Here is a 21,508-nt window from a genome sequence, read left to right on the forward strand (position 1 = left end):
TGATTTGCACTGCACTTGTGATGGTAGGTGTGCAGCATTTATTCTTATTTGTTTTATCTTCATTACAAATCTTGTTTGGTTTTATTTTGGATAATTGCATGTAAAAAAAAATTACGTTGTAATGCATAGGCAATATGTGAATTAATATTCATATTCAAGTGTTTGTGCAAAAATTATTAATACGCATTAATGACAGGGCACATTAATATTCAATATTCAACAATCTGTGAATGTTGCATTTCTCTTGTCGGAGAGAGCCAGCACAGTGAATTTCATCTTGCAGCCGACAAAAAAACACTTGTTTTTTAATAATTAAAATGTCTAATTTTTCACAATGATTACGCTACTTCTGCATGTGCTTTGTGGCAAACTTAATGCATGTGCCTGAGTGCGGAATATATTATAACTTGATTATGTAAATTCAATATAAACCCCTGATTAATTGAATATAATAAATGAACAACTAGAACTAGAAAAATATTACGTGGTGGCAGACCATTTTTTAATCTATAACCAAAACGTCAGTCCTAAACTCGTTCAGCAAGTTTAAGACACTGTCCATATGAAAGAGCAAGAGATTCACACCTTTATCAGAATCAGAAATCAGAATCAGAAAGAGCTTTATTGCCAAGTATGCTTGCGCATACAAGGAATTTGTTTTAGTGACATAAGCTTCCAGTAAACAGACACACAACAACACACAGAAAAAAAAAAAAAAAAAAAAAAAAAATTACGGGAGAATTACAAATTGGCAAATAAATAAGTGTATAAACAATTGTGCTATAAATGATAATGGAATAGGATTGAGTGAGATGCAGGAATGTTCTAGGATGGAGGGGTAACAAATAAATATAAGGATATTGCACATTTTTGCATAAGCATAAGTTTAAGTGGGAAACATTTAACTGTTCATGAGGTAGATTGCCTGGGGGAAGAAACTATTCTTGTGCCTTGCTGTTCTTGTATTTGCGGCTCTGAGGCGCCGGCCAGATGGCAAAAGTTCAAAGATGGGGTGACTTGGATGTGAGGGATCCAAAGTGATTTTCTGAGTCCTTTTCCTCACTCTGGATGTGTACAGTTCTTGGAGGGTGGGCAGGGGAGCACCAATAATCCTTTCAGCAGTCCGAACAGTTCTCTGTAGTCTTCTGATATCTGATTTTGTAGCTGAACCAAACCAGACAGTAATTGAAGTACACAGGACTGACTCAATGACGGCTGAGTAGAACTGTTTCAGCAGCTCCTGTGGCAGGTTAAACTTCCTCAGCTGGCGAAGGAAGTACAACCTTTGTTGGGCTTTTTTCACAATGGAGCCAATGTGATTGTCCCACTTCAGGTCCTGAGAGATGGTGGTTCCCAGGAATCTGAATGACTCCACTGCAGCCACAGTGCTGTTCATGATGGTGAGTGGGGAAAGTGCAGGGGGGTTTCTCCTAAAGTCCACAGTCATCTCCACTGTTTTGAGCGTGTTCTGCTCCAGGTTATTAAGACTGCACCAGACAGCCAGCTGCTCAACCTCCTGTCTGTAAGCAGACTCGTCACCGTCCTGGATGAGGCCTATGACTGTAGTGTCGTCTGCAAACTTCAGGAGCTTGACAGAGGGGTCTTTAGAGGTGCAGTCGTTGGTGTACAGGGAGAAGAGCAGAGGGGAGAGAACACATCCCTGAGGGGCACCAGTGTTGGTGGAGCAGCTGTTTGACATGAATTTCCCCAGTCTCACTAACTGTTGCCTATCTGTCAGAAAGCTGGTGATCCACTGACAGATAGAGCTAGGAACAGAGAGCTGGGTCAGTTTGGTCTGGAGGGTTGTTGGGATGATGGTGTTGAAAGCCGAACTAAAGTCCACAAACAGGATCCTCACATAAGTCCCTGTTTTGTCCAGATGTTGCAGGATGAAGTGCAATGCCATGTTGATTGCATCATCCACGGACCTGTTTGCTCGGTACGCAAACTGCAGGGGGTCCAGTGATGTCCTTCAGATAAGCCAGAACCAGTTTTTCAAACGACTTCATGACGACAGACGTTAGAGCCACAGGTCTGTAGTCGTTAAATCCTGTTATCTTGGGTTTCTTTGGAATGGGGATTATGGTGGAGCGTTTGAAGCAGGATGGCACTTCACACAACTCCAGAGATCTGTTGAAGATCTGTGAAAAGATGGGGGCCAGCTGGTCAGCACAGATTTTCAGACAGGCTGGTGTAACGCCATCTGGGCCTGGTGCTTTTCTTCTTTTGTTTTTCTTGAAGACCTGGCGCACATCATCTTCACAGATTTGAAGAGCAGGAGGTATGGAGAGGGGGATTGCAGGAGGTGTTAATGGTTGTGTAGGGAGATGGTCAGAGTGGGTGTTGGGGGTTTCAAATCTACAATAAAACTCATTCAGGTCGTTGATTAGCCTCAGTGCAAGGGGATGGTGTCTTGTAGTTTGTGATGGCTCTCAGTCCTCTCCAAACTGAAGTAGAGTCGTTGGAAGTAAACTGGTCTTCCAACTTTTTAGCATAGGTCTTTTTAGCCGCTCTAATCTCTTTGTTCAGTGTGTTCCTGGCCTGATTGTACAAGACCCTGTCCCCATTTCTGTAGGCATTCTCTTTGGCCTGACGAAGGTGTCTGAGTTTTACTGTAAACCATGGCTTATCATTGTTGAATGTTAAATAAGTCCTGGTAGGAATGCATATATCCTCACAGAAACTAATATAGGATGTTACAGTCTCTGTGAGTTCGTCCAGATCGGTGGTAGCAGCTTCAAAAACGCTCCAGTCTGTGATGTCAAAACAAGATTGTAAATCCTGCTCTGTTTCGCTGGTCCATCTCTTCACAGTCTTTACTACAGGTTTAGCAGATTTAAGTTTCTGCTTGTAGGTCGGTATAAGATGAACCAGACAGTGATCAGAACGTCCCAAAGCTGCTCGTGGAACAGAGTGATATGCATCCTTTATTGTGGTGTAACAGTGATCCAGTATATTACTGTCTCTGGTGGGACAGGTAACATGCTGTCTGTATTTTGGCAGTTCACGGGAGAGATTGGCTTTATTAAAGTCCCCAAGAATGATTAAAACAGAGTCCGGGTGTTGTTGTTCTGTGTCTGTGATCTGATCAGCGAGTTTCTGTAAAGCTGAGCTCACATGTGCTTGAGGTGGAATGTAAACACTAACCAGAATGAGCGAGTGAAACTCCCGCGGCGAATAGAACGGCTTGCAGTTGATAAACTGCGTTTCTAGATCAGGACAGCACATCTTCTTTAACACAGTTACATCTGTACACCACCGTTCATTGATGTAAAAGCATGTCCCGCCGCCGCGCGATTTCCCCGTTGATTCTGCGTCGCGATCCGCTCTAAACAGCTGAAAGTCCGGCAGATGGAGTGCGCTGTCCGGTATGGCGTCATTCAGCCAGGTTTCCGTGAAACACAGAGCAGCAGAGTGAGAGAAATCCTTATTTGTCCGAGAGAGCAGATGGAGTTCGTCCGTTTTGTTGGGTAGAGAGCGGTGATTTGCGAGATGGATGCTAGGCAACGGCGTTCGAAATCCGCGCTTCCTGAGTCTGACGAGCGCTCCCGCTCGCTTTCCCCGTCTGCGCGTCCTGAAGCGCTTGATCAGCGCCGCTGCTCCTCCGATAACAATGTTCAGTAAAACGTCTGTATAATAGAAATCCGGAAAAATATCATGTGGTGTGTTCTGCCGAATGTTCAGCAGTTCATCCCTGGTGAAACTGATCGTGTTTGTTAAACAAAAAACAGGAAAAACGAACAAAAACAGTACAAACACTGGAGAGCCAAGCACTGAAGCAGCCATGTGCGGCGCCATCTTGGATTTTATCTCGACCCCCACAAGTCATAAATAACTACCCCCAAAAAACCCCACCCTTTTCCAGCTGAACTGAATTCGGTCTGTTTTTTGGCTCTGAGGAACGGTGTGTTACTGGGCTGAAACATGCCTGCACTCAGCAGCACTACTCTTTGTATTCATTATTTTCTCGCAGCCCATATTATTATTTTCACAAGACCATAATGATAATAACAAATCATCAATTAATAATTAATAATTATTTTTTTACGAAAATCTTTGTTATTTGTGATCGTAGATGTTTGCGGAAGGCTTTAAGACCAAGCGGAGTCCTCTGTTCCCCCCTCACAGCGCGCGGGACTCGTGCTCAGTGATGCAGCTTCACTGACTGCGGTTTGACTTTACTGAATCAGATTGAGGCGAATACAACTTATTGATCATGAAACCAACATTTAGCAAGGCAGGAAAACATTCATTCTAACTGAAAGAAGACGTATTTCATCGAGCTAATGCTGTTAAATAGAGAGAGAGAGAGAGAGAGAGAGAGAAACTAGTCTTGGGCTATTCTTAAACATGAAATGTTATGAAAAGTATGCATTTTATTTATTCACATGCTGTATGGTTGAAATTATATTTTAGTTCACAACTTTAAGTTCCATTGTTTAAAAAAATGCTTTATTGGCTAACGTTTCATAAACCTTCAGTTGTTATGCTCCAAAATCCATGCCATTAGTAATTTCACAGTTTTTCACCTCCTAAATCACTAACCTTTAAAGTCACAATTCTATAATGGTAAAATTTACTCAGGCCAATGGTATTTTTTAAATTACATTTTATCATTTATTTATTTATTTATTTTTGAAAAATTGTAGCCTACATAAATAGGTGAAGCAAAATAAATATTTGGATCGTCCCTTATTTTCTTAAAGAATAAACACTTATTTTATAAAAGAATAAACATGATAACATATTACTAATTCATATAGAAATAATTTAAGCAGCTAAAACCTATTTTTAAACTAGAATTTAAATACTATTAAACTAACTTTAAAATCTCAAGGAGTTTATAAATTAAAAAGGATAAAATGTCACAGTGCATGTTAAATAGCCTAAATGAACTTGTGTTAACAATATAATTAGAACTAACAATATAATTCGATTTTTTTTAAAATGAACAATTCCTGTATACAATGGGACAGCAACCTTTATATAAAACATTTTTAAATCGTCCACAGCTGAGCATCGCGGGAGGCTGATCTGCGCCAGAGCGCGTGAAGTGAATATGATGAAGTCATTTTCAGATGCAATGAACAAAAAAAAAAAAAAAAACCTGGATAGCCTAGATTAGGCCCATGCAGGCTCTGCTCTGAAGTATATAATAATTATAATTACTGTTAACCCAGAGTAACAAATTTTTACGGATTAATCACTTATTTTCGTTTGCTACATCTTTTTCTTTCTTTTATATTATATAATTCATGTATAAGTTGTATTTTATTACATTTAGAAATAATAAGACTGGCCTAATAATGTTATTATGTACCAATAGGATATATTTAGTTCCCTTCACTTTACAACAAATCATTTAAATTTAACAAATATATCAGAACAAAACAAGAATTAAAAATATATAATTCTAATGGATAAACATAACTGCATTATATAATAATATAGGCGTTGCTATAAACAAACAAAAAAATAATAATAATTTAAAGCTAAGCATAAGGTAAGGTTGGGCTTTCTCATTCTCTCACTCGGGAGAAATCCGTTTCCATATTCGTGATGTTGCCCATTTGAAGCTTAAGTATTATTCATGAGGTAAAATAGGCTTTGTAGTTCACACGTGTTTCAGTATCGATGGAAAAAATTAATAATTAACAATATGTGGAGTAAGTTGAACGACTGCTGATTCCAGTGAATATGTGCGCGAGGCACCAGCGCGATCAAACAACTGAAACAGAAAATACAAAATTTTTGGTCACACATAAGGCATAATTCAAAAATGCAAAGTGTTAGTAGTTTGAAAAATCAAGAATAATAATAGAGTTAATAATAATTTCTGCTAAATGCTGCACCGTTCTCATTTCGCTCTGCATATGTAATCTGAAGATTTTTTTAAACCAAGAATGAACCGAAATGAAAATGAAATGAAACATTTAGCTTTTTATCCGAATATATATATAAATTAAAGTTAATTCAAATGATATATAGGGGATTTTAATAATTAATCAGGAATATGATTAATATATATCTCATATGATCGTTACATTAAAATTATTGAAAATGAAAAATAGTTCAATTGTATATATCAATAACTCATTACAAGGCACTGTAATTTAAGTGAAAAAGTGAAGTGACATTCAGCCAAGTATGGTGACCCATACTCAGAATTTGTGCTCTGCATTTAACCCATCCGAAATGTACACACACAGAGCAGTGAACACACACACACACACTGTGAGCACACACCCGGAGCAGTGGGCAGCCATTTATGCTGCGGCGCCCAGGGAGCAGTTGGGGGTTCGATGCCTTGCTCAAGGGCACCTAAGTCGTGGTATTGAGGGTGGAGAGAGCACTGTACATGCACTCCCCCCACCCACAATTCCTGCCGGCCCGGGACTCGAACTCACAACCTTTCGATTGGGAGTCCGACTCTCTAACCATTAGGCCACGACTTCCCTTAAATAGAGAGATTTACTCATTAATATGTCAATATTCCATTCTTCACTTAAAATAATAGTGATATCTTTTACTGGGAAATAATGCATATCGAACAGTGGTTTGTCCAGCAAACGGCCGTAAGATTAACTTATCAACTTTCAATAAAGTTATCACTTGTTTCTGGCCATGAAACCATTCTCCTGTCTTTACAAAATTTAGGTTACTGAAAAGTAACATAAGCTTTATAGCTAAGATCAAACATTTCATTGACTCGTGATGTGAGCATTTTAGACAGAAGCAATCATGAATATATATTGGATTTTAATAATTGAACTAATAATACATCAAACTACGATTCACACAGAGTAAATATGCGTATAACAATACAAACAGTAAAAACAAATACACGACATAACGAATAAAGATGAGAGAGAGAGAGAGAGAGAGAGGATGAGCGAGAGAGAATGAGAGAGGAAGGTGAGAGAGAATAGGGGAGATCACCGAATAATCGCTCAGTATGGCAAAATCACAGACAGTAACCTTTTTAAAAGACAACAAGGAATCAGATCACCTTGAAAAGGTAATAGACAAACTTTAAGCAGCATTTAAATCTCTCTAGAAAATAATATTTGCATGTGGTCTCTTTATGACTCGCAAGATGAACGTGCATGTGTCTTCTTTTGGAGCTGGGCGTGTTCTCTCATGTCTTCCGGGGCGAGCAAACTCGCGCGCAGTTTCAAAGGTTGCACTTAACCAACTAACACTAGCACTTTTCCTTTACTTGTCTTTTTATTAAAAAAAAAAAAAAAAAAACCTACCTATGCGTTCTATACTAGACTAACTGAGACTTGTCATGGCACTTGTACACTGTTGTTGTTCTCTTGTTGACCTGACTGCTTCTATTGTTCTCATTTGTAAGTCGCTTTGGATAAAAGCGTCTGCTAAATGATTAAATGTAAATGTAAATGTAAAAGATGAAAGCTCCCTAAGGAGCCATGATAACAGGCTGTTCTCTCAGACGCAGTGCTTAGACCAAGTACCCAACGAAGTGCTCAAAGGAAGGGAAGACGGTGACGAGAACTACCTGGGTCAGTTCTCTTATGGATTGACTGGTACACGCCTCTATTTGCGCAAACAACCAATGAACGTCCGCGATCTGAGCGGGAAAAAGTTCCTTTGTCTCTGAGGAAACACCCACTCGCGTGAGTTATCACAATTCAGCAGTTATATTCTAGCAAGTTTGTAACTCCAGAATAAATATATTTTACATGCTTTCTTATGTATGAATGTGTTCAGTCAAAACAAGACAATTACACAGATACCAAGAATGATGAGTATAAATTATAGAAACATGAAGTTACATTCATATGCAGAATTACACACATTTAAAGTTTGATTAACACACGATAAAATTGCAGATACTCCAATTTGATATGGGAAGACATCTAAACACAAAAAGACAATACAGTCAATACATTTAGAATACATTGAGAAAAGGTACTTTTCTCTTTTCTTACAAGAATTCCAGCGAGCTTGGCTTTCCTATTTCTAGTTGGGTCATAATGTTTTATGTCCTGGTCAGGGGTAGGTTTACCAGCTCATGACTCTATTTGAGAACATTAATTCCAAAGACATTTCCAAGTTACAACTCAGAAAATCATAACTATCGCATAACCGTCTAGTCAACCTATCAAACACATCTTAGTAAGGACTTACATAAAGAGTGTAAAGAAAAGTTTGTGTGTGTGTGTGTGTATGTGTGTGTGTTGAGAGAGAGTTCTTAATTTCTCTGAGGCTGCTCACGTGACTCGTGTGGAACGTGTCGTTTCATTCCAGGGTGTCGTAAACAATTCAAATCCAGCCATGCTGGCGCCAGGCCAATCATTTAGCTAAAGCCCCTTCCACACTGCCATTTCCGGCAAATACACGGGTAAAGTGTTCCGGCAATGGTTCCCGGGTCGCTAGATTTTGCACTTTCACACTGCCAGTGATTACCCGGGATATGTGCATGCTTTCACACACAACCCGTAAAGATCCCGTAACGACACGTGACATCAGGGCGTGACGTGTAATGTACGAGTCGAAAACGTTAGGCACATTATACTTTCACTGAAGCAAGCGAATGATCTCGGCGTCAGCGTGTGAGGAACAAGCTGATCTCTGCTTCATTACAGTTTGCACATATTTTTTCGTCGTGAATGTTGATCTTCCTTCAAAAAAGCCGGTAAAAGAGTCGCGCGTCATCACTTCAACACGGCATTAGATCTGGCTTTTGTTCATACAGCGCTCGTCCCGGGTTGAACCCGGCAATATTACTATGTCCCCGACCCGGGTTCAATGCCGGAATCAATCCCGTGACCTGTTTGCTTTCACACAGAAGGCGACCCGGCAATGTTTCAGCAATTTGCCAGGTCCGACGTGCAGTGTGAAAGGGGCTTTAGAGAGAGTTTGGTTTATATGCATGCATTCAGAGGCTAGAAGCTTTGGATTTTAGCCAAGGAAGGTGTATTGTTTTAGATTCAATGAACCATGATTCATTAGTTCATAACCAATGAATCAATGAACTGCTCATACGTTACATACATACATATATACATATATACATTACATATATATATATACATTACATATATATATATATATATACGGATAAAAAGTTAAATGTTTCATTTCGGTTCATTCTTGGTTTAAAAAATCTTCAGGTTACATATGCAGAGCGAACTGAGAACGGTGCAGCATTTAGCAATAATTATTATTAACTATATATATATATATATATATATATATATATATATATATAAAAATCACCCTCCTTTATTCCGTCCCTTTGTGCCACTTGGCGGTAGTTTCACAAATGATTTTAACACGCGACTGAATTACAGTTACCGGTTGTCCACCTACTATACTAGCCAGAAACTAAACTTTTTTTGCACAGGCCTATCTAAAGGGTAAATGGTCCCACCTAGTGATCAACTGTAAAAATAACAAATTTTACCTCTTCCCAACAGGGAACACCACCAACAATCAAAAATGCAGGATTATATGGTGTCATGGCTTTGCAATTAAAAAATGTCGTAATAATAGAAGTTAATGGGGCAAAAACAACCACGAACAACAAATGAGGGAGAAAAAATTTAAATCTAATGCTGCACAAAAACTAACAATGCATCAAAGCCAATGTTGTTACTAATCTTTGACATGCCCAAGACTGTGATAAAAGGTAAAAAATATCCAGTCCACAATCACTTTTTATATTGAAAATATGTAATTTTGTGTTTTTTTTTTCTTCAAATCAGTGACATCATTTATGAACTTGGTAATTAAAGAGTTAAAATCTTGGATTTAAAAAAAAAAGATTTGGTAGTTTTGATCAGGACTGAGGTTGATTTATAGATTTATGCAAAAAAATAAATAGAAAAAAATATTTATCTGATACATTTTTACAGCAGTTTAATTTAGTGGATGTTTTTAATTTAGTGGGAACGTCCCCAACAATGCATAAGGGTTAATCATTACTCCTGTTCTTACCTCTGTCCCCAAAATGGATCATACATTAAATAAGTCTTTCCTGCTTATGGGAGGCCAGGAGATGATCCTGATCCCTTACTGTAATTGTCAAAGTGTCAAGATTTCCTAGCTTTGCACCCATTATCAGACACTGATCTTCGCACTGTTCTTCATGGCACAGCCTAAGATTGGTGGGAAACAACAAGTTTCAAAGTTACATCATGGGTGGAAGTGAGAGTCTGGTCGGGGATTTTACAGCCAGAAGTTAGAAATGAAAAAAAGAAGGCCGTTGTCAGCAAAAGTGCCAAGTGGAATTTTCCGACCAAGAGGAGCCAACTCGAAGGATTCCATATGCTTCAACCTGTGCCCTGACCCTATACCGGCCAAGAGGTGTGTCAGAAGAAGAGAAATTCAAGGAAATTAATGTTCCTTGCAATAAAAGGATCTCTCAGATTTGGGAAGGTATAAGCATTACCGTTTCTTGATTTATTTTTTATAGCAAAAAAAAAAATCAGGAAAAACTATTTTGGTGTGGGAACTGGGACCTTTTATTTCACCAGCCTTCCAGAAGACCTTAACATTGACATTGATCCACATGACCTTAAATTAAAATGACTACTACAACATCTTAACATATTAAAATAATGACAATTAAAGTCATAGTCGCAAGTAGCACTTATTTGGGTCCATACAAATGTAAAAAGGTGTCCAAATATCACACAAACAATTTTAGATGTTTCGGACTCTAGGTCAAGAAATAAAAACATAAAAGTAATAATGTATAATGGGACTTACATTGAACAAACTTGAAAAGGTGAGGTTTATGTTTTGTTCAATTAATGTAAGTGAACCATAACATGCAGCCACAAGTTCTATTTTGGGATGAACTTGTCCTTTCCTATGATTGATTTAAAGATGTCAAAAAGACAAAACATTGCAAAGGATGTCTAATCCAAGTTCTGCATGTGCCCCACCAAGTGGATTAAATTGTGCAACAAGTTGCCCCAAGGTTGCATGGTCCAAAGTGTAGTGATTCTGTGGTACTGGTACTCTGTCTTGCCAGTCAACCACTGATGCCCCCTGCATTCTTGATGCTGTTTCTCTTTGTTCAGATGGTCCTTGAACAACAGTTTCATCTGCTGGCCCAGCTCTTCTGCCAAAGATTTCTTGCATTGCTTTGGTTCTTTGTCCTTGTTGAAGGCAGTCAAGTACATGTTGATCCTTGGCACATAGACAAAGTGATGAGCCCAGAGATGCATTTCATTGTCTATGTCCAAGGTACCTTCAGCCTCCAGGAAGTGGAAGAGATTATAATAAACTTTATTCAATCCCCGCCACATCACCCCAGAGCCTCTCAATTATTTGGTTGTAAACACTCCTGCCTCTTATTGCGCTTCCTCTCTCTGAGCCCCTGAAAATGTTCATCATCACACAGACCTCACGGTTTTCTCCTCCATGATCTGTTCTGACCCTAGAAGGCACTCCATACCTGGCTACAGCATTCAAAAAGCTATTCATTACTGTGCTGCTTTGGTCTTTGTTTGAGGCACAGTGAAAGACTATGAGACGACTGTAGCCATCTATACCACCGTGAATGACAATTCTCCATCTAAAACATAACAGAGAAACGCTCTTATAATATAAGATCATGTCATCAAGGGCATCATCAGTTACATCAGAATATCTCACAGAGCAATTCAAATTTAACTTCCTGAAACAAATAAAAATACAAACATAACTACTGTATGTTTTCATAGTTCAAATAGTAGAGCTTGATGCTATAGCAATACAAGGTAATACAAGGTATATAAGGTTATGAGTTTGATACCCAGGGAATGCATGAACTGAAAAAAATGCACATAATTGTAACTACAATGTTAATTTTATGGAAATCAAATAGTTTAAAATGAAAATAGCCTACATCTTAATGTGTCTTTTGACGGTAACCAGAGACACATGGAGAAAAAACACATGACTTAAAAAAAAAAAAAAAAAGTTGCTCCAGGGTAATGCTGTAATGGGGTGCACCTCGATCACCACTACAGGTAAGTGGAGCCTGATAACTGGAACTGGCTAGAAACAATAATACCTAATAAATAATTGAAACCCTATCAAGTTTTATAAGTCACAAAGATTGGATTATGTAGAAACACAATATTAAGGTAATAAAATGATTAATGCTCTTGTCAGAACAGCTAATGTAATAATAATGTCTGTCCACTATGGATCAGTGATCATTGCTACAGGTTTTAATACAAAAATTAACCAAGGCAATTTAAAACCCATGGCTACTTAGCTTACACTCTTAAGAAAAATGGTTTTAAACAGTAACAGAAATAGGTTCTTCGGCTTATAATTAATTAAATTTTTTAATAACATGGATTTGTACCAAAAATGACAGTGCCCTGTAGCAGAAATGACTCGAACCAGACAAATTAAAGAGTCGATCAGGGCTGTGGCTGAAACACGAGCTGCATTTCTCAGTAAGGCAACAGGAAGTCATAAAACATTCTGTGCCACAATTCACAAGCAAGATAACCAGCCAACCAACGCTTTCACAGAACAGCTTTCAACATTAACACGACTAGAACAATTATTGACAATTTCAATTCGGAGAAGAGATTTGTCAAATTTGTTGTTCGTAATTGATAAGCAATGCCGGACATCATGTGTAAACCCATGAGAGTACTACAGAAGATCTTTTGACTTCCCCCTCCCAGCAGAACCAGACTGAAATTCCTAAGGGGGAAGGGGCTTGGAACCTCTGGTCTCCACAGAAATCTTTGTCAAGAGAATGGCAAAGAAACTGTCTTTTCTACATGTATATGGACCAAAATGAACTCCAAAATGACTTCTAAATGAATATCAGTCCATCGCTTAACTCCATATTTATTTATATGTAACCCACACATTTGACTATCATGTTATAATCACTTATTGTGTATGTCTTTTAATAACTATGGGATAGCTTAAGGATACATAGTCATGTCTAGTATCTATGTAATCGAATCTGCTTGCTTGAAATACTCCTGACAATCAGTTATTGGTCAAATGTATCATATTCTGGTTATAGGAATCATGTCCAAAATTATACCCTGCAAGAGCTGGAAAATTCGGACCACATGCTTGGTAAGATAAACATATGATCTTCAGCCTGCACGCCTGCTGCTACTTAGCCACGATGAGAAGAAACACCACAGTCTCGTCAAACTTTATTTATTTTCTTTTCCGTTTGAGAGTTTCGTGTTCTGAGTTAAGTTTTGTAACGTCGAGTTTCAACTTCAACCCGCACACAACTCCGTCTTCAGCCAACGCCCAACCAGGGCTTCCCAAGATGTCACTTCAACAACTACTGAACTTCCAGCCAACCATCGACAACAAAGGGACACCTTTACTCAGGCAATGTACCTTCAGACATTTGTACTGGACTGGTGTATCTAATATAATTTTAACCTCATTGAGGAACTCAATGCGAGGGTTAATTAAGTGATTGATGGTTGTTCATGTCTATGCAATTTAACGTATTGCTGTAAACTTGGGATTCCATATTTCCATTCTCTTAAACTCATCTTTCCCTAACTTTCGATCTTCCTGCAACTTGTGTGAATGTGTGAGTGCGTGCGTTTGTGTGTTAGATTAGTTTATATGTCCTAGATTTATCTAATAAAGCCTTATTCATATTGAAAAGAGAAATATCTTGTGTTTTGTGCTTACAAGTTAATGTCTTAAACTGCCGATCTTGTTACTGTGCTAATTGATAGTGTTTTCACTATAGTTTGGATATTAATATCCAGCGCAGATTTGATGTTAAACTACTCGTTCCGTTAATCACAGGGCATCTCAGTGATCAGCCGTGAAACAGTGATTCTGTTCAAATTCCCTTTAAAATCTTAAATGATTCCCTTTTGAGCTAAATTGACCTGTTTCCCTTACAGCCTTTACAACAGATATTAGCAGAATACATTAACAAGTGACAAGTGGCATTGAACATAAATAAATACTTAAAGAAGTAAAAGAAAATAGAAACTGGAAATAGTGAAATGAAGACCAAATTTCAGTCAAAATACTGTATTTTCATAATCCCCTATGATGCCTGTAAGTCCATCATAATGTGTATTTTGGTGTGATTGAGTGGCCGTTTCTCTCGATATGAGTTTTTTTTTATATACCATAATTCCTCAAATAAAAACCAGTAGTCAAATAAACGCCGGGCCTCTTATAGTGGCCGGGGGCGTGGTCAACACGGACAAATAAAGGCCGGGGGAAAATATGTGCAGCAGAGCCAGATAACGAACGTACACGCCCACTGCCGGAGCGTTTCTCGTTCTCGAGTCAAGAACCGGTTGCATCGGTTTTCTGATCACCAGTTCACTGAACCGAGAACCGTTTCTGTCGGACGCGTCCGATTCGAGAATCGAGGAGCTGATGATACTGCGCATGCGTGATTCAGCGTGAAGCAGACTGACACAGAGCGCGTCTGAACCAAACTGATTCTTTTGGTGATTGATTCTGAACTGATTCTGTGCAAATGTTATAATCTCTGTCCACTGGAATGCTAATCGCTTTTAATTTAAAATGGGTTATTTAAAACAATTACTTATCAAACAGATGGAATTAGAAATAAAGGCCTGCCTCTAATAAAAGCCTGCTTCAAATAAAAGCCTGTTACCTTCTGCAGTTCAGGTAAATAAAGGCCCCGGCTTTTATTTGAGGAATTACGGTATATATATATATTCGGTAACACTTTAAATTAAGATACACATATTCACTATTAACTAATTGCTTATTAACATGCTTATTAGTAGCATATTGGCTGTGTATTACTACTTATAAAGCCCATATTAACGCCTTATTCTGCATGACCATATTCTATGCCTAACAGACCATTAACTAAGAGTTTTTATTTAATAAACTGATAGTTACTGCTTATCGGGAGTAAGTAAGGCATTTGTTGTATGAGAATTATGATCTTAATATGCTTTGCTGGTTATGGGCCTTATAAGCTGGTAGTAGCAGAAGAACAGTCATTCTCTCTTAATAACACTTAATAAAAATAGTCTCTTCTTATGTAACAACACACATAACTACCAGTGGTAATAGTGCTTAATTAACTCTAAATTAAGTCTTTAAAAGTCTGAATATGTTACCCATTCTAAAGTGAAGTCTTGCTCATTATCAATTCCCTAGTAGTTGGACACCTATTAAGCCATACCCATTCCCTATTCTAAAGCTACCTTCTTTTCGAATTTAATAAATCCATTACAGCACACAAGTACTTCAATTATCGAACCTTAGTCTTAAGGCTTCACCTTAAAAAAGGTCTCTGGTTCACTGAAACGTAGGGAACACTATGGAAGATGCCAGCAGTGTAAAGTGACTGATGTCTACTAGGGTTCACAGGTTCTATTTCCATTCAGTAGCAGACCAAAGACAGCACAAGTAGAAATATCTCCTTTAATCTAAGACAACTTCTGAGATTTACAAACCTATTATAACTTTTTATGGCCAAGAACAAATGTGCTGCTGTAAACAAATGTAATTACACTTCTATTTAGCACTCTAAATATAAAAAAAACACAGGCTATTATGAACTTCATGTTTTTAATTACATACATATTTCCAAATTTTCATACAGTACTTCCAACATAACATACGTAAACTGAAAGTTGAAAACTACCATCTGAATATTTAATCAGCGGAAGAAGTCTTTTTTTCAGGGTCTTAGTCTTTTAACTGAAAATAAATAAAACTTGTTTATCTATCTACAATATATGCAAGTACATTTCATGTAGGCATTGTATATTTTTTCTTGATGTCATGCAAAAGCATTCCAAGTAGTCCATTTCTGTGATTGTTTCCACTCCAGTAGGTCCACTCAATTACATCCAAATGGTCTTTCAACATATTTTGTGTGCGGTTTCCTCTTAGTCTCCAAATAGTTGACTTACAAACACCCCAAAGTCTCTCCAGGTTCTGTGTATGTGCACCTGTAACAGGGTCAACAAAATTTTCTTTATGGTTGACGATCCTGTGGTCATAACCTTCATTCTGAAGATTTTTGTAAGACCTCCATCCATCTGAAATGACTGAGCTTCTCTGGCGAATGTGCTTCTTTATGAGTGGCATGAGATTTCTGGCTGAACGACAATGCACAATTTTAAAAATAGGTCTCCTCCTCTCAACCTTGATGCCTAGCATTCCGAATACCCAGGTGCTTCTGTTGTTTGCTCGTCCTCTGTTGTACTGGAATTCACAAGAGGCAATTATGTAAAAATTAGGATAGTGACACCCACAATAAAAATTTTCTGCAATGATTGTATAACATAAGGAAATAAATTCAAAAGTTCTATCTAAATTTAACTCTGTCAGGACACAGTTGTTTTGAACTGATTATCAACACTTGTGATTAACAAATGCTTGAATAAATAAATTAACAAAGGATAGCAGTGAACAGTGCCTACTATCAACAGAATTTAATAAATCATTCGACCATTCGTGTGTGTGTGTGTATATATATATATATATATATATATATATATATATGCACACAACAGATTATTCAAATTTTTTATTCTGATTGGATATAAACAGTTAGGTCCTATCAAACGAGGATATCAGGAAGCAACGCCTACATGACGCACATGACTGTAGAGTGTTAATCGAGTTATCCCTCCCACTTTACTGAGATTTCTTATCCCATGCAAATTGGCCATTTACATCACAGACGCCATGTGGTAAAATAACACAACTGCATTGTGTATTAAACTGTCTCTACATTCATAAATCTACATTCAGTCACTGTGTTTAGGTTTATTCCACATCATTTTAGATGCAAAATTATGCAATGGACATCAATTCCATTGGTATATATTCTGACAATTCTGAAGTGTTTGAGCAATTTACATACCTTTCTTTTATGGCCAAATTTGCTTTCATCTATCAGAACAATTTCTCTTCTTCTTCCAATAGTCTGCTTGCCTCTTTTCCTCTTTCTTTTCATTGCAGATTTACAAACTCTTCTCAGCTTGTCTGCCAGTTTACTCAGAGTTGCAGAGCTCCTAGCATGTCCACTTGTCGCAGTCGAAGACCTTGGGCAAATCTGTAATGGACAAACAAAAAAAAAAAATATTTAAGGTACACAATTTAGAAGTTGGGGTTGAAGCAAATTTCTCCCAATATGACAACCACAATTCCCGTTTGCAGATGCAGAACCACCCAAACATGCATGCACAATAGATCCACCTAGATCCAAATACCTGAGGTCTGACCAGAGATCTGAGTGTGTTCAGTGCCTTAGGCATGGATTGGGATTGATATTAGTAGCCCTAGACATTTGGTAATTTTAAATAAACATTCTTCCACCAAATATACCTAGGAAGACCTTAATTTTTTAAACAATACCAACTTTCAGTCTAAATGGCCTTTAACAGGACTTTTCAGAATTACAGCTCAAAAAGGCAGTCTTTTCAGGTGTTTTTTTATTTGATTTTTTTATGCTGTTTGCTTATTGTGTTTCCAGTTATTCCACTGAATCATGAAACAAATATTTATTAGAAGGCCAGGTTTTCCAATTCTCTGTAAAGAATGGATTCAAATGAATGATTCATTCACGGTTACGTGATCAGAAATCTGGGACAGATCAGGAATAACTAAATATTATAAAGTAATCGTTTCTCATGTCAGTCTCAGCACCCATAGATAAACATACAGCTGCAGGCCACAACTAATTTACCAATATTTGATTTAAAATTAATGCATATTAAATAAGAATTACATTAAACTACTAAACCCCCTCCTATATACTGTTGCTATAAAGCTCTCAGGCTAAAATTTCAGGATTTGTGTAAACATTTTAAAATGGTTTTGTCAAGTTAGCTTCAGGTAATAGGCGATTTGGGTCAGATGGGCAGGTACAGACCTTAGGACCTGAGAAGATACAACGTTTTATACAACGTAAAAACTGCTCACCTTTAAATGAAATGCATCCACATTTGAAGTGAAATATGAGAGTTCTCAAACATGGAGCCATGTCGGATGGACTTTGCAAAGGATTTTCCTTTGTGACATGAATCTCTGCATATCCTGAAAATTAAGAATGAATAAAAACAGCTGTGTGATAATTATTGTGCCTTTAATTTATACTAATGGTTTTCTTTTATTTTGCAAACCGTAATATTATGCAATTTATGATTACAAAGCATACTAACAATACCAACCAATGGGTTCAGTTGTAGTTGAAATTTAGGGTAAGGAATATATGATATTGTCCTATCACTGTCCGGCGGAAACCTTGCATTTCCAAACAAACAAACAAATATAAATTGTATATATATATATATATATATATATTACAATAACGCTCAAATTGATTTTTTTATCATTAGAATGGGCAAATCTGAAGCAGTAAGTGCATTGTATTGCATTTTCATCGACTTGCAGGTTTTAAAGTTTACTGTGGCTATGGACACTCAGTTTTTGTGTGGCATTTGGACACAATTTCATGTTATTATAGATTAAAGAACCAGTTCTTTATTCCCCATTGCATAGCATGCTTAAGCTCTGTGCAGCACTTCATTCACACAGTAGAGACTATAAGGTTTGACAGTTTGAAGAGCCGGAAATTTAGAGATACAAGGTTTCAGTCTTACAGTCATGATATGCACAAAATTAATACATGTGGTTGTTATACTTACCATATTGACTCCTGTTTGCCATTGCACTGTCTTAAAAGAATTCGGCTCAAAAACTCGTAATGTGACACCATATTGACCAACTACTTGATTCAAGCTACCTATCTCTCATAATATTACATGATGTCCCATCTGCATCAGCGAATAAATGAAAAGGGAGGAAAGTGTTCTTTATTGTTCTCTAGTGTTTTCCTCCTCCATCAGTCAGCGTTGCTGTGCATTACCACCACCTACAGTGACGGAGTGGGAACAATAATTTTTCTGCTTTGAACACGTGCCCTGACTTCCGCATCTGCTTTGGCGATTGAAGGTCAGGGGTGAAGAAGATAGGAAAGTAAACAACATTTTTGAACCTAAAATGGTAAGTTAAGTGCCAACAAGCGCTACCCTCGGAATTATTACAAGGCCTGTGCTGTATTACGATAACTCAGTTCCTGGAGGGCTCAGCTAATCAAGTCCTTCAGTCTTAAGTTTGTTCGAGCAGGGTTAGAACTAAACTCTGCAGGCCTGCTGCGCTCCAGGAACTGAGTTTGACACCCCCATTCTAATCAATCAACATAAGACTTAGAAAAACTGAATAACTTTTGTAGCTTTATTAAGAATCAGTGTATGTTTAATTCATACAGTGAAGACTATTTTGTGACATTAAAGTAAATCGGTCCCACTTTATATTAGGTGGCCTTAACTACTATGTACAATGTACTTATTGTGTTCATATTGTATTGTAAAACACTTTTACTGCTATTGAGGTGGGATACGGGTAAGGTTAGGGAGAGGGTTGGAGGTATGGGTAAGTTTAAGGGTGGGTTAAGGTGTAAAGTATGGGTCAACAGTGTAATTATAAATGTAATTACAGAAATTAAATACAGATGTAATTACATGTAGTTTTTTTTTTTAAATATAAGTACAATGTAAAAACATGTATGTACGCAATAAGTACATTGTACTAAAATATTAATTAAAATGTAAGTACATAGTAGTTAAGGCCACTTAATATAAAGTGGGTCTAGTAAATCAAACATCAAAAGGAAAAGAAATTACGTTACTTATGTAGCTTTAATAAGAAAACATTATGGACGACTGTGCATCGTCATTTGATTATTTCTTCGTATTTTTTACAACTTGTTCAATAAACTAAAGTGTAAACTTCTAAATTTAATTAGTAGTATATTTTTTCTATTGTTTTCTTATTGATTTTAATTTACTTATTTGTTCTTATTTTTTTTTTATAAAAAATGTAACTATACGATGATATAAATTGCCCCAACCTTAAATCTCATTATTTGTCCTTTCACTCAATGTATCATAGATGCTGAAACCTATGCTTTCATTCTGACTGTAAGGAATAGTTCTCATACTGCTTGCACTGATGTTCTTTTTTTTTCTAATGCAAATTATAAAGTAAAAGTTACAAAAGCAAACAGTCTCGCACTAAAGTTTATTTTATCACATTATTAAAACCGTTTTTTTTTTCTGAAATAAAACAGGTGTCTAAGTAATATAATATAATATAATTAAAAGGTTAGTTCACCCAAAAATGGTATGTCATTAATGACTCATGTCGTTCCAAACCAGTAAGACCTCCGTTCATCTTCAGAACACAGTTTAAGATATTTTAGATTTAGTCCGAGAGCTCACACTCCCTCCATTGAAACTGTGTACGGTAAACTGTACCGGATCTTACGGTATACTGTACCAGATCTATACTTGGATCATAAATCCAAGATGGCGGCATGTATGGTCTGATGTGTGTTTGTCCTCTTATCTATACTCATTTGTTTGCTTTTATGCTCATATATGGAGTAAATTTTTTAGCAGATTCTATGATTGAGCTCTTTGGTTTTTAGATAAAATAATTTTTATTGGATTATGGACTACTTTGCTGCAGAAAAGCTTCCATCTCCAGGCTCTACTTGGATCCTGAGGCCCTGTTAGCCTCTCTAGGCCTTAGCAGCCCAGCTACCATTTCTAGGCTCCAGGCCCTAGCAGCCTAGCTACCATCTTCCTTCTCTAGCCCAGCTCCAGCCCAGCTATCATCTCTAGGCTCCAGGCCCTAGCAGCCCAGTTTCCATCTTCAGGCTTTATTTGGATCCTGAGGCTTTGTTAGCCTCTCCAGGCCCTAGCAGCCCAGCTACCATCTCTAGGCTCCAGGCCTTATAGCCCAGCTATCGTCTCTAGGCTCTGTTTGGATCCTGAGGCCCTGCTAGCCTTTCCAGGCTTTACTTGGATCTTGAGGTTCTGCTAGCTTCTCTAGGCCCTAGCAGCCCAGCTAACATTTCCAGGCTCTGCGTGGATCCCGAGGCCCTGTCAGCTCCTCCTGGTTTTGCTAACATCTTCTGCTAACATGGCTTTTCTCTTAATGCTGCTTTGTTCATTGTTTGTGCAGAATCTAAGATCAAGTGATTTATACTGGGTGAGTACATCTTACAACATTTGTGGCTCTTTGGACATAGCCTATGGATTTAACTGTTCAGCCTTTGTGCATTCCCCTCAAATGCCAAAAGAGTTGGCAGAGGACTTAAATGCAGCCTGGTTGCTACCCAGGGATATTCTTCAGCTTAAAAATCTTTTGCATTTGATGGCAGACATTACTGGGACTATCATTTTAAAAACTCTACAGATTCTTCATATACTGATGGTAAACAGAGATGGTTAATATTTTTATTGCTGCTTTTATCTGGCAATGTGCAGCCAAATCCAGGCCCTGAGTTGCAGTGTATTCCATTGCCATCTGATGTGAAATCCATGTCTGGTTTGAGTGTAATTCACCTTAATGTTCGCAGTTTGTTACCCAAAATGGATCTGCTTAGAATTTGGGTGAATTTAACAGATGCAGATATTGTTGTGCTATCTGAAACTTGGCTGACAAAATC

At 37.6% G+C, this 21,508-nt stretch overlaps 1 long non-coding RNA gene across 1 annotated transcript; it reads right to left on the reverse strand.

Annotated features, from left to right (window-relative positions):
• Positions 1-16,017: 16,017 nt before the first annotated feature.
• On the reverse strand, positions 16,018-18,228 carry LOC132106320 (uncharacterized). Its single transcript, XR_009424114.1, has 3 exons — positions 17,914-18,228; positions 16,853-17,044; positions 16,018-16,188 (listed from the first exon to the last, which is right to left on the reverse strand). It is a non-coding gene; the product is annotated as an uncharacterized LOC132106320 (long non-coding RNA).
• Positions 18,229-21,508: the final 3,280 nt, after the last annotated feature.

Source organism: Carassius carassius, chromosome 26 (assembly GCF_963082965.1).
Source record: "Carassius carassius chromosome 26, fCarCar2.1, whole genome shotgun sequence".
NCBI lineage: Eukaryota > Metazoa > Chordata > Actinopteri > Cypriniformes > Cyprinidae > Carassius > Carassius carassius.